The sequence below is a fragment of the Benincasa hispida genome, chromosome 2, assembly GCF_027475165.1.
Source record: "Benincasa hispida cultivar pf3 chromosome 2, pf3_genome.v1.1, whole genome shotgun sequence".
In the NCBI taxonomy this organism is placed as follows: domain Eukaryota; kingdom Viridiplantae; phylum Streptophyta; class Magnoliopsida; order Cucurbitales; family Cucurbitaceae; genus Benincasa; species Benincasa hispida.
The window spans coordinates 68,330,230-68,343,541 of NC_143479.1; the positions used below are offsets into that span (position 1 = coordinate 68,330,230).

Genomic DNA, 13,312 nt, shown 5'->3' on the forward strand with positions numbered 1-13,312 from the left:
TGCTGAACAGTTTGGCGGTAGGCGTGGCGAGGATCCGCACGCCCACCTCTGGAGTTTTATTGAAATCTAAAATACGTTTATGTTCCCAAACATCTCCACTGAGGAGGTTCGACTAACGTTGTTCCCATTTTTGTTGTGTGACTAAGCATGGAAATGGGCTTATTCTCTCGAACCAGGGGAAATTATATCGTGGGAACGGATAGTGAAAAAGTTCATGAAGAAGTACTTCCCCTCGACAGAAAACGTCAAAATGAGGAAGTTGATTACTAATTTTAAACAAGATATCGATGAATCGCTCAGTGACACCTGGGCGAGGTTTAAGCGACTGGTGCGAGATTGCCCGCACAATGGCTTACCAAATTGTCGATGAATGGAAATTTTTTACCACGGTTTAAACCCTGTATCGCAGACGGCTGCCAATGCGGCAGTAGCTGGAGGTCTGCTCGAAAAAACTTACTACGAGGCTAAGAATATACTTGATCGCATTTCAAAGAATCATGAAGACTTGAGAGAAAGCGATCAACGACTGAGAATTAAAAACAGTGATGCAAGCAATGGGACCATCGCAATCAACAGCCCATGAACACATAAGAGGCAGGTCAACGCAATCGATCAAACGAGCGCAAGTTGTGTCATTTGCGAAGAAGGCCATCCAATGGAGAATGGCTGAGGAACCCATAGTCTGTTTATTTCGTGAAGAATATTCCTTTTTCCAATACTTACAACCCTGAGTGGAGAAACAACCCTAACTTCGCGTGAAAAAATCAACACCAAAATTTTCAACCAATGGTGCAAAAAGAATGGCCACAAGGATTTTTCCCACGAACAAACAGTCAAACACAAAATCAAGCTAGTAGTTCGCAGGCGCCGCAATCTTCATCTCTACTTCAAAGAATGTGTTTTACAATATGAATTTAGCATGCATTTTTGGTATGTTTATATTTATGTTATGAAGCATGATGATTTCAGTAAAGGAGTTTTATAGGCATGTTTAATTTTTTTTACAAGGCACCATGCGATAATATGAAATTATGAGGAATGTTTAAACATATATACGTTCTGTTATATTCATATAAATTTTATGCCTTGTATGAACCCTACTACAATGTTGGTACCGAAGGTATGGTAAGGTACCCATATTTCAGTTATGCTAGGGATTCTTGACACTAAAGGTATAGTAAGTATTGGGATTGGTGTCCTAATTCTCCCGGAGTCTCGTAGTTTGTAATCTATACACATTGTTATGAATAAAATAAGAGTTATTTTATTTGGCATTTACTCATATCCAATAAACAAAGCTCCATGAATCAAGGTTATTGTATGTAAACTTAAGCATGTATATGAGATATATAAGTAGATCATGCCTTAAGTGATAACCTAAATAGGTCTTTAGTATAAGGATTAAGGATGGATACTTGATCCTGGTGACACTACTGATACGACTCGCTTTGTAGAGGTTTGCAAGTGTTGTGAACTACTACAGATGGTAGATCCTGACCATTCATGTGGAGACATGCGAGCAAGAGTGTCCTATACAAAGAGCTTGTATAAGATCGGACCACGAGATGACTAGTCTCTATATATAACACCGTTGATACTGGAGACTTACATCTCACCTAAACGACCATAGGTGACATGACCTTAATCCTGAGTGTTTTAGGAACTTCTACCTTTGAGGGTGATTCTTTGATTAGTCTGGGTGAGAATGGCCAGGTTGCTAACTCAACATGCCTACCTTTTTAAGGATTTGTCTGATTTCGGAGCTGGGAACTTAGTTACACAAGATAGAATTCACTTATTTCTTGAAGCAGGGGTAAGTAGATAGATTTCTCCCTTAAAGGCTGATTCCAAGTCTTGAACATAGTGGCCACAACATCTCTTTGGAAAAGAGGACTCAATCATAGTAGGACTATGACTCATGTTCATTAGAGGGATCAGTGGTACTTAAGGAGTTAGATGTAACTATAGGGGCGTAACGATTATTGGCCCAACTGTACTTACGAGCGATCTGTGAAGAGTTATCACACTGTTGATTGGTTGATATGGACACATAATATATTTGTGGTAAAGAGAGTCAACTATCAGTCCTTAGTGAAATGCCTAGCAGTTAACGGATGATGGATCCCGTGACTAAAGAGTTTAGTCAGTTATTCATGTACCATTGAAACTTCGAGCTCAGGTCCATAAGGTCCCCTTGGTAGCTTAATAGATTTGAGTTGAGAATTAATTCTTGGTGTTGATTTGAAATGTTCAAATTAACAAGAGAAAATTCGATTATATATGATATGATCAGTGTGAGGTATGAGATACATCAAGTGAAGGATTAATGTAAATGAGATTTACATTAAGTACCATGAAATAGAAAAAGTACTATGGTTTATACGTTTCATGAGATGAAATATTAAAACTATAGGTTATAAATATAATACGGTAAGTTGGTTATCATATATATTTGTAATAATAATAATTATTGGATAATTATATCTTTTTCTCTAATAACCAATTGAGTGGAAGGTTATTGGTGGTTTCATGGTAACCGTGAGATAAAAGGAAAAATGTTTTCTTAAATTTAGTAGATTTGCTAAAGTTGTTGAATTGAGATTTCTATTCTCGGAGAAAACTCACAAACCACTGTTAAGTGGATTAGATTCACTAAACAATAGCTGAAGAGAAACTAAACGATCATGGAGTGACACTACACGATAGTTCACTCAGCTAGCCTTTAGCTAAACGATCGTGGAGCTTTTGCTAGACGATCGCAAAGCATTTGTTAAACAATTGGGCGTCGTCTATACGATAGACTTCTGTCATCTCCCACTTGCTCAATCGTTTACACGATTGTGTTTCCTCTGGTCTCTTCCTCTAACCAAGTCCACACAAAGTCCATGCTTCTAGATTCTCACACTGAGAATACCAAAATAGCCATTATACTGGTGTCGTACTCAACTCGACATAGGTCCAGGTTTTGGAGGCCGCTCGTTGAGTTTGTAGTGTTCGTGTTGTGGTTTCTGGTTGATTGTGCTTTGTTGCGGTCGCTGTGTTCGAGCGTTCATTTTTTGCTGTCTTGAAGATTGTTCAAGAATTTGTGATCGAGGGTGTTTGAAGATGAATCTTCAAAGGTATGTAAAATCTTTCCCTTGATCTTTGTTAAGCATGTTGTAATTTCGTATTGTGCATGACTTCTTAGTTTTCATTACTTGATTGTAATTGTGTATGTTCAAATATGAATGGAATTTGGAACGATCATTCCACTACTCATGGAAATCCTCATCACGTCTGATTTCCTTCAGTAGGTGGTCAGGACCTAGTTCATCTCTACATGCACGTATGACCATGTTATTGAGATTGGTGTGATCGAGCAAAAGGGCTCTCTCTCAACTCAGACTAGGAGGTGATTGAGCAAGCTCTCACTCCAGCCCAGGCAAAAGTATTAGGGATTGAGCAAAAGAGCTCTCCCTCATGTTCTGACAATGGAGTAGTGGTATTTTACAGCATGATAATGATGAACTTTATTTCAGGGATTTTCAGCTAATACGATTCCATGTTTTCAGTTTAATTTTCAAAACCCTGATTGAGAACGTGAAGGTCAAATATGCTAAGTAGTGAAGATGGAGATGGAGTCGAAGGAAACATTAAAATGCATTGATCAAAAAGTGTATTAATTTCTTAAGCCAAAATGTAATACAATACAATATAAGAAAAGAAGAGAAAATGAAAGGACTAGCTGGAAGCAATGTCTTGCTTCTAGTGGATGTGTGTCAAGGTTGTCGGTGGTGCCATGGAAGTGCGGTAGAGCTGACTCTCTCGAGATCTAACTCCGGCGAAGGCTCTGGTCATCACTCGGAATGGATGAAGGAGATGAAGAACTCTCAAGCTTTATCCTAACGCGTTTTTCTGGATCCCAAGGTTCCGGCCGAAGGCCGAAACTTGGATTAAAACTGCTCATCGGCTTCTATTTATAAAGCTTGATCGCCGATAACATTAATGTACCTACTCTGATTCTGACATTCATGGCGCATTGGTTCTTTTCTGACTCTCTGTTGCTAATGGCGTGGTAAATGAAATGTCAACATCATCTTTTGATTTTTCCGAGATATGCGTTGATGCTTCCATTCCACCAACCTTGCATTCATCCCTCTATTATGGTCATCATCGTGTAGCCGAAATCTTGCAATGACCGCATTTGCTTGATTACCGAAACTTCTACACGATCATCGCAACTCCTATGCGATGGATACATGTGGTTGATTACCGCAACACCCATGTGTTGAACGTATGCGTTCACATTTGCGATGGAGAATTTCTCCGCATGCGGTCGTATATGCGATAGCCCGGCTTCCGCGTCTGCGTCCGCTTTTTGCGTTAACTAGAAAGATAGACAATTTAACGCATAATAACGCATAATAGTGGGTTAGCCAAGATTTTTAATGTTAAATGATGCAAACTCATTTTCTCATGAATTCCTAACATAATTGATGCATATTCTACATAACAGCCCTCATAATTCTAAATAAAAGGCCTAAGATGATGTACATTTCTACATGTCATCAGAGCCTCAGGCAAAAACACTTGGATCCTTTGAAATTCTGCTCATCGACTTCTATTTATAGAGCTTGATCACCGACAGAATTTATGGACCTGCTCTGAATCTGACACTCGCGGCATGATTCTCCTTTTTTGAATCTTTGCTACTGATGGCGTGGTAGGTGAAATGTCAACATCATCTTTTGATTTTCCCGAGATATGCGTTGATGCTTCCATTCCACCAACCTTGCGTTCATCCCTCTATTATGGTCATCATCGTGTAGCCAAAATCTTGCAATGACCGCATTCGCTTGATTACCGTAACTTCTACACGATGATCGCAATCACTTGATGATCGCAACTCTTATGTGATGGACACATGCGGTTGATTACTGCAACACCCATGCGTTGAACGTATGCGTTCACATTTGCGATGGAGAATTTCTCTGCATGCGTCGTCTATACGATAGCCCGACTTTCGCGTCTGCGTTGGCTTTTTGCGTTAACTATAAAGATAGACAATTTAACGCATAATAACGCATAATAGTGGGTTAGTCGAGATTTTTAATGTTGAACGAAGTAAACTCATTTTCTCATGAATTCCTAATATAATTGCCACATATTCTGCTTAACAGCCCTCATAATTCTAAATAAAAGGCCTAAGATGACGTGCATTTCTGCATGTCATTAGAGCCTCAGGCAAAAAACCTTGGATCTTTTGAAATTCTGCTCATCGACTTCTATTTGTAGAGCTTGATCGCCGAAAACATTTATGGACCTGCTCTGAATTTGACACTCGCGGCGCGATGGTCCTTTTCTGAATCTCTGCTGCTAATGGCGTGGTAGGTGAAATGTCAACATTATCTTTTGATACTCCCGATGTATGAGTTCATGTTTGCATTCCACCAACCTTGTGGTCATCCCTCTATTATGGTTATTATTCTGTAGCCATAATCTCTCTACGATGATCGCATTTGCTTGACGGCCGCAACTTCTATCCAATGGACGCATGCGCTTGATGGCCACAACATCCATGCGATGGATGCATGCGGTAAATGGGTGCAACATCCATGTGTCGAGCGTATGCAATCGCGTATGCGATCATCTCGAGGATAACCTGGATCCCGCGTATGCGATCGATTTCTGTGGTTGCTATAAAAATAAACAATTGAATGCATAATAACGCATAATAGTGGGTTAGCTGAGATTCTTAATGCCAATCGGTGTAAACTCGTTTTCTCATGAATTTCTAACATATTCGCTGCATATTCTACTTAACAGCTCTCATAATTCTAAATAAAAAGCCTATAATGACGTGCATTTCTTCCCGTCATCAACACCTTACATTTCTTTTATTTTGCATTTCTAATGGAATTTAAATGCTTATTTATCTCAAAACATGCTACCAATAAAGATTCATGATTTATGGGTACTAAAAGCTTACTTTTGTAAGAAATCATTTACCAACCTTGGAAATGGGTTATACTTATTGAATTTATAATATTAATTCTCATTCGAGGACATGAGCGATTTAGGAAACATAATTTATTCTCACCTTCCACTTTTCATTTTATTGTCAACCATTTGAACTTTGGTTAAAGAACTTGTACATGAATGTATGTTTCCTTCTCATGGGATTTAAGACTTTTTTTTAAAGGTTTATATCACACCCCTTCCCAGATTTCGTCTCTTATCTAACAGGAGGCGTGACAACAACAGATGTCATCCTTTAAGGACACTTATTGCTCATTCATTACTAGTTTCCTTTTAAAAACATTTAATATTGCAGTGGAAGACTTAATAGAATAAAAGGAAACCAGTTTACAAGTTTCTAAATTATATTTACTACCGTAGCCTCATCTCGACTAAAAAACTTTTCTTTAGTAATAATTTTATCTTGTGGCAGATCTCGACCATTCCCTACAACCTAGACTCTTCTGTTACCTGCAAGGAAAACACGAAAATAAAACAAGAGCTTTTTAAGACCAGTGAGTGGAATCATAAATATAAGTCTATTTCAACTTATAACATCATAACTGAGGTTACTACGCAAACCTTCATCTTGAATGAAGTTTTTTTTTCACAAATTCATCTACACACACATTAGCTAGTTAACATTTCACATCTCTAAAAATTCATTAACCTATGCGCACATAGTCTTCCCTTTCATGGGCTCAAAAGCTAGGCCTGTCGGTCCTCTGACTGTCCCATGCAAGGTTTTTCCCCACAGGCTCAGGAACTAGACTTCTCGGTCCCTAACCATCCTATGAGATTTTTATCTTGGGCTCAGGCACTAGGTTCATTAACACCCTGACTATCCCAATTCCATGCTCGCCTCATGCTATAAGCATTTTCATAAACTTTGGCATATTAATTCAGAATATGCTAAAAGACTAAAATGATAAACCATTCACAGTGATCCACTAGAATTGCTTTTCCTTCCTAGTTCACCCGGTTTCTCTTGATCTTCTGTTAAACCCTATTTCAGATTCAACTTCAAGCTTAGATTACTCATCCTTCTAGATCTTATCTCAAAATATTTCCTTCTAGAAAAATCTTTGAAAATGTCTTAGCTAGCTTACCTTAAAGTTTCTCCTCGAGATTCCCTCTTGAAAGTTTGGAGTCTCAAGTTCACTCTACCTGGCTCGACTGTTTTCTCATTGGTGAACACCTCTCGGTTTTCCTGAAATTTTGACAGCCTTAGAGTTAGAATTTCTTCATAGCAGCTTAGAATTTCCTCATAGCAGCCCTCATACCAAAACTACATTTAATTTAAAAGCTTTTGGTTAAAAAATCACCTAATTTGCTCTAGTAGTTTGAAATAACTCCTCGTTTGAACTTGGCCCAGACGTCTGTCCGTACACATTGCTTCGTCCAATGCCACTGTTTTGATCACCGCTTCGATCAACACTGCTTCCCCTCCATTCAACGCACAGATTTCTCTTATTTATTCTCACTTGTTCCCTTTTAAGTGATCTTTTAGAATAGAAATATTTTGTTAATTGAAGTGAAGTATCCTGCCCTATTTATAGGCGTTTCACCCTTCACCTTAACTTGACACCTCCACTTTTGAGCATGTTTAGGCGTTCTTCTTCCAATCTGCCAACGCCAAACCTCGCCACCTCCTATTTGAAGTGTCTCTTTCCTCTTTTTCCAGCTTAACTTAGCCAATCGCATGTTTTCTCCTTTCCCCAGCTCAATTTACATGGTCTTCAGGAATTTCCTTCGATCGCCATATGTTCGGTTAACTTTTCCAGCCCACAACTCTCAAATCCTTGTCATGTAGTACATCGTATCATGCCTGACCATCGTATAGTTTTACGCCCCATCGTGTAGCTCAATCGTTTAGTAAACTTTCACTCTTAGCGATCTCGCTCTCAAAGATCTCACTCTCAACGATCTCGCGCATAGCCCATCGCACAACTGCTACACCCATCGTTTAGCTCCATCGTGTAGCGCCGACACCTTATCATCTAACGCATCTGCCTATCGTGTAACGCCATCACCCAGCATCTGCGTCTATCGCACACGCCCATCGTCCAATGCTTGGCCTATCGTGTAGAGCCATTGTGTTGTCTATTGCTCAGTATCCGCGCATCGTCTACCACTCAGCTTATCATCTAACGCCTGCTCATCGCTTAATGCTATCGTTTCATGCTATCGTATTGCACTATCATCCAACTTCTATGCTTATCGTCTAGCACTTACACTTATCGTGTAGTGCCATCACCCATCGTATAACTCTATAGCGTAGCGCATCGCTTCACATCATTTAGCGCTGCCTCAAGCTACACGATCATCTAGCGTATCACTTAGCATCCGCACATAGCTATACAATCATCCACCCTAGCATCTTACGCTTACTATCTCACTCTCTCCGCTCTCGCACACTGCAACCTCAACGCATGAGCAACTCTTGGCAATGCCTTTTGCCAATGCTTCGGCCAACATGCGTCCCACCTCACAAACACATGGTTGCCTTTGCTTTAATGCTTAATCCCTTTTAAGCTTCTACTAACTCAGCCTCATCCTATGCATTTAATGTATCCTTAATACCACACACATGGTTTCTTTTTGACTTCACACTTAACCAAATTTTCACTAGTTAAGGCTTATCTCAAAGCTACTCAAAGAAAATCCATTCAACACTTAGAAATTTTCCTTCTCTTTTAACTTACACTTAGTTAATTCTCTTAATTACTTGCTTTAGTAGAGAAATTGAAATCCGGGTATTACAGTTTATTTCTATTTAAAATTTAATTTCTCACATCTCTAAAAGATTGCAACATGCATGTAGTAGTGATCATGATTATAGAAATGTCTTAGAATTTCGGTCTTTACATTGCAAAAAATTAGAATTGAAACAAAACTCAAATCACAAGGGTGAAATTGTAACATTTTGAAATCTAGGAATTGAATTGAAATCAAACTCAACTGCTTTCATTAAGAACAAAAAATTTAATATTTTGAAACCTAGGGAAGAAATAATAACTAAACCCAAAACCGAGGGACAAAAAAAGGTATTTTTCCATTTGATTTATATATAGAAAATTTTTATTTTAAGTTTAAAATTGGTAACTAGATTTAGTTTTGAAACTACATGCATGTAATAATAACTCCATTTAGAGATCTTAAAAATTCAGATCGTTTGGTACTAAAAATATGAATTTCTACAAAATAATCTCAAAACAAACTTCCAAAAGCGACTCAATTAATAACAAATCATATATATTTTACAAGTCATGGTCAAAAGCATGATTGATACTCATCTTTACCTAAATTTGCTCTTTTTGGTGCGACTTACATCACAAAATACGGGATTTATTCAGAGTAAGTTTAGATAAGCCTAATTAATCCTAAAAAATGAACTGAAACCCACTCAAAAAGTACACTTTTAGGTTTAGCGTTATAGTTCTATTGATAATTCGTGTTCATTGAGCATTTAAACTAGAACATGCAAAATTGAGGTTAAAATGGCAACACCACCTCTATAATATGTCAAAGTTTGGCCTAGGCAAGAGAGAGGGTCAAAGTTGATGAATAGTGGTGAACTAGGACAAAAAGAAGTGTCAAAATCTCGTGGGCGACGTTGTCCTGCTTCTTTAAAACCTGCAGTTCGTATTTTGATCAAAACTTTTGATCCAAATGTTTAATTTAATTAGGCGAATGAGCACTAGTATTCTTCGTTTTTTCATTCTCCACCCATCTATATAATTAGATTTTAGATTTTCTATCCTTTACATTCTGTAATCAAGTCAAAAGATGACGGGTGTTATCTTTTATTTATCCAATTCCTACACAATTTGGAAAAACATTTGCCTATATAAAGAAGTGTTTTCAATATTTCTCATGATAGCTTTTGAAGCCAAGGGAGAGAGTTTTGTGCAAAATATAGAAGTTCTTTGGTGCGAAAGCTGATTGGAGAGCATTGAAGGGTCATTTCCATCATGAAAATGAGATCGTAATGTCGAATAATTCTTTCTTTCCCTTTTTATATTGGATTATTTTTTGTATTTTGTATTCTTATTATGGTTCAATGGAAGTCAAGTTAGGCTTAATTTCTCATAGTTTAAGGAATAAATGAAATCTTTAGCTAAATTATTGAACACTTTGCTTCTTGAATGTCAATTTGCATTTACGCTTTCTAACATAACCGTTTTTAATGATTTTGAATTTTTTATCAATATTTTAATAATTTCACATTTTAAATCTTGCTTGAACAAGTAGGCGTTAAATTAGATCATGTAGGCTAGATTATCGTTTGAACACACACTAGAGTAGTCGGATAACGATAGTGGTTGTTGATATAGGATCTTAATGTTTTGCTTAATTATCTAGTTTTAAGAAATTAGTAATTAGGTGAAAGAAAAAATTGGTCTTGAGAAAGACAATCCAGATTAAAGACTTCTAAACCTTGGTGTTGTGTTAATTACTTCAAGAACTAAAGCAAATGTGTTTGATATTGTCATGATGAAATATATTTTCTTAAACATCTCTTGGTTCATAATCTTCATATTCAATCACTCACTACAATCAAACAAGACTTTTCATGATACAAGAACATATCCAAATTAAGAGAGGAGAGAGAAAAAACTATCATAAAAGTAAAAAAAATCGCATTTTTGGCAGGAAAAAAAACTGATTTTTGAATATCAAGTTTTTCTGACAGTTTTCCAATATCAAAATTCATGAGGACATCCAACCATGTTATTACCCCAAATTTAAGCAATGTTGCAGCATCATTTTTTCTACAAAAATCTACAAGTCTTACTTCTATAGTAGTTTTTATAGATTCTTACAACATGCTTTTGATGAAACCTTACATTTTTTGTCTTATACATTTCTAGTGGAATTTAAATACAGACAATTTTGAGCCAAAATACAGAGGTTCCTTGGTGCCAAAGCAGATTGGAGAGCATTGAAGGATCATTTAAATCATAGAAACAAGATCGAAATGTTGGATAATTCTTTCTTTCCCTTTTTAATCTTGGATTCTTTTCTTTACTTTTGTATTCTTGCTATGGTTCTGTCTACAAAAATCAAGCTAGGCTGAATTTCTCATAGTTTTATAGATAGATGAATTCTTTGGCTTAATTTTTAAACACTTTGCTTCTTGAATGTCAATTTGCATTTAAATTTTCTAGCATGACCATTCTTAATAATTTTGGAAGTTGATCAATATTTTAATGATTTCACGATTTAAATCTTGCTTGAACAAGTAGGATGTAAAATAGATCATACATACTAGACTATCGTTTGAGCACACTAGAGTAGTTGGATAATAGTAGAGGTTATTGAAGAAGGATTTTAAGGCTTTACTTAATTATCTAGTTTCAAGAAATTAACAATTAGTAATTAGGTGAAAGAAAAGATTGATCTTGTGAAAGATAATCCGGATAAAAGACTTCTAGACCTAGATAATGTATTAATTACTTCAAGAGTTAAAGCTAATAATAATAAAAAAAAAAACCACGCTTTTGGCAGGAGGGTCGTCCTTAGTAATTTGATCTTTCAAAAATGTGTGTAAACAATCTTTTTTAATGTATGTGAGTACACAGGCCCGGTTAAATCCCAGATAGGTAGTCACCATGAATTGAACCCATGACCCTCTTATCCTTTTATGAATGAGATGTTTCCTTATTTACCACTAGGCCAACCAACAGTGGTTGTGGTTAAATATTTTGTTTATTTTGATTTTGTTAATAAATTCTTTTAACTTTTAATTTTGTTTTTAATTAGAAATCTATTTTTGTGTCTAATAGGTAGTTAACATATTTAAAAGTTTGGAAAAAAGAATTATTTGATCAATTTTTTTTTTTATATAAATTTGAAATGTAGTAGTTTTAGTGTTTAGTAGAATCATGTTTCTTTTCAAAAAAGAAAAAAATAAAAAGGAAGAGAAATAATAGATCAATGACTTTCGAGACACAAAATAAAATGGGAAAAATATCTTTTTGATCTCTATGTTTTGAGGAATAAGTGTATTTAGTCTCTTATGTTTTAAATTGGTCAATTTAGTCCTTAAATTTTCAATAATAAGTTTAAAAAGTCCAGTATTAAAAAAAGCATTAAATTTGAATAAAAAATTGATTAGATGTGGAAGTGGCAAGATGAGTGGAAAAAAAACTGTTTTTTTAATCATTCTCTCTCTCCTTTCTCTCTCCTCCTTTTCGTCCACTCTATTTCTCTCCCATTCTATTATCTTTATTCTCTCCCCTCTCTCTCCATTGCTAAACACTTGGAATGGGCATGCTCATCTTCCACTTGCATTGGTGTACTCACACTGGAACTTCTCAGCCATAAGCAATTTCTTCAACTACTAACCTCTTTGTTTTCCCCTCCTCTTTTCTCATGGTTCCCTCTTCTTCTTCTTCCTCACAAAAGAAACCAGGAGGGATTGCATTGAAGATGAAAACATGAGTAATAATGAAGGATATGAATCGTTATCTGACCAATTACAAAGGCTTTACCACTTGAAGGAAAGCCACTGATTTGGCCTCTTTTACGTTTATTTTTACTCAATGTAAGCCCATGTTATAAGTGAAGGGATTAGACCTCGCAGTGAAAGTGTCTCATGTGAGATTGCCTTGCATCCCGCAATTCGATTTTACATTCAATAAAATTGTTATACTAAATAGAATAAATAAACACGTAAATTAGCATGTTTCTAGGAAAAGGGCTAGAATGATTCTTATCTTTGTAGATTCCCTAGCACCACGATCAAGCTTCTCCAAGGTTCCAATGAACAGATCTCCAAACAGTCTCGATCACGAACAACTTCTTGAGCGATCTCGAACACTACCAAAAGAAAAACCTCATTATTCTCTTGGATTCCAATAGAGTGATAGGTGGTATCCAACTATTGAGAGAGGGTGAAGATAATATGGTTTTTGGAGAATTTAGAGGATTTATGGTTTAGAGAAAATTTTGCATAATAACACTAAAGGATTGTGTATTGTCAGAGTTTCTCTACAACCAAAGTTGTATAGGAATGTGTATTTACAAAGGGCAATGAGGAGGTCTTTATAGGGAAGGGTCAAAAATCTTTCCTAATATATTTTCCTTTCCTAATATATATTTTCCTTTTCTCTAAATATATATTTTCCTTTTCTCTAAGTATAATTTTCATTTTCTATAATTAATTATATAATACTTATTTAATTAATTAGTCCATTTAATTGAATAACACTTATTTAATTATTTAGCCAAATTAAATAACACTTATTTAATTTTAATTTGCACAATAATTAAATAACTATTTATACATTAATCCCAAATTAATGTATGT

General features: G+C 36.1%; 1 non-coding gene across 1 annotated transcript; it reads right to left on the minus strand.

The window, feature by feature from the left end:
• Positions 1-247: 247 nt before the first annotated feature.
• Positions 248-354, minus strand: LOC120069626 (small nucleolar RNA R71). The gene has a single exon (XR_005479607.1). It is a non-coding gene; the product is annotated as a small nucleolar RNA R71 (small nucleolar RNA).
• Positions 355-13,312: the final 12,958 nt, after the last annotated feature.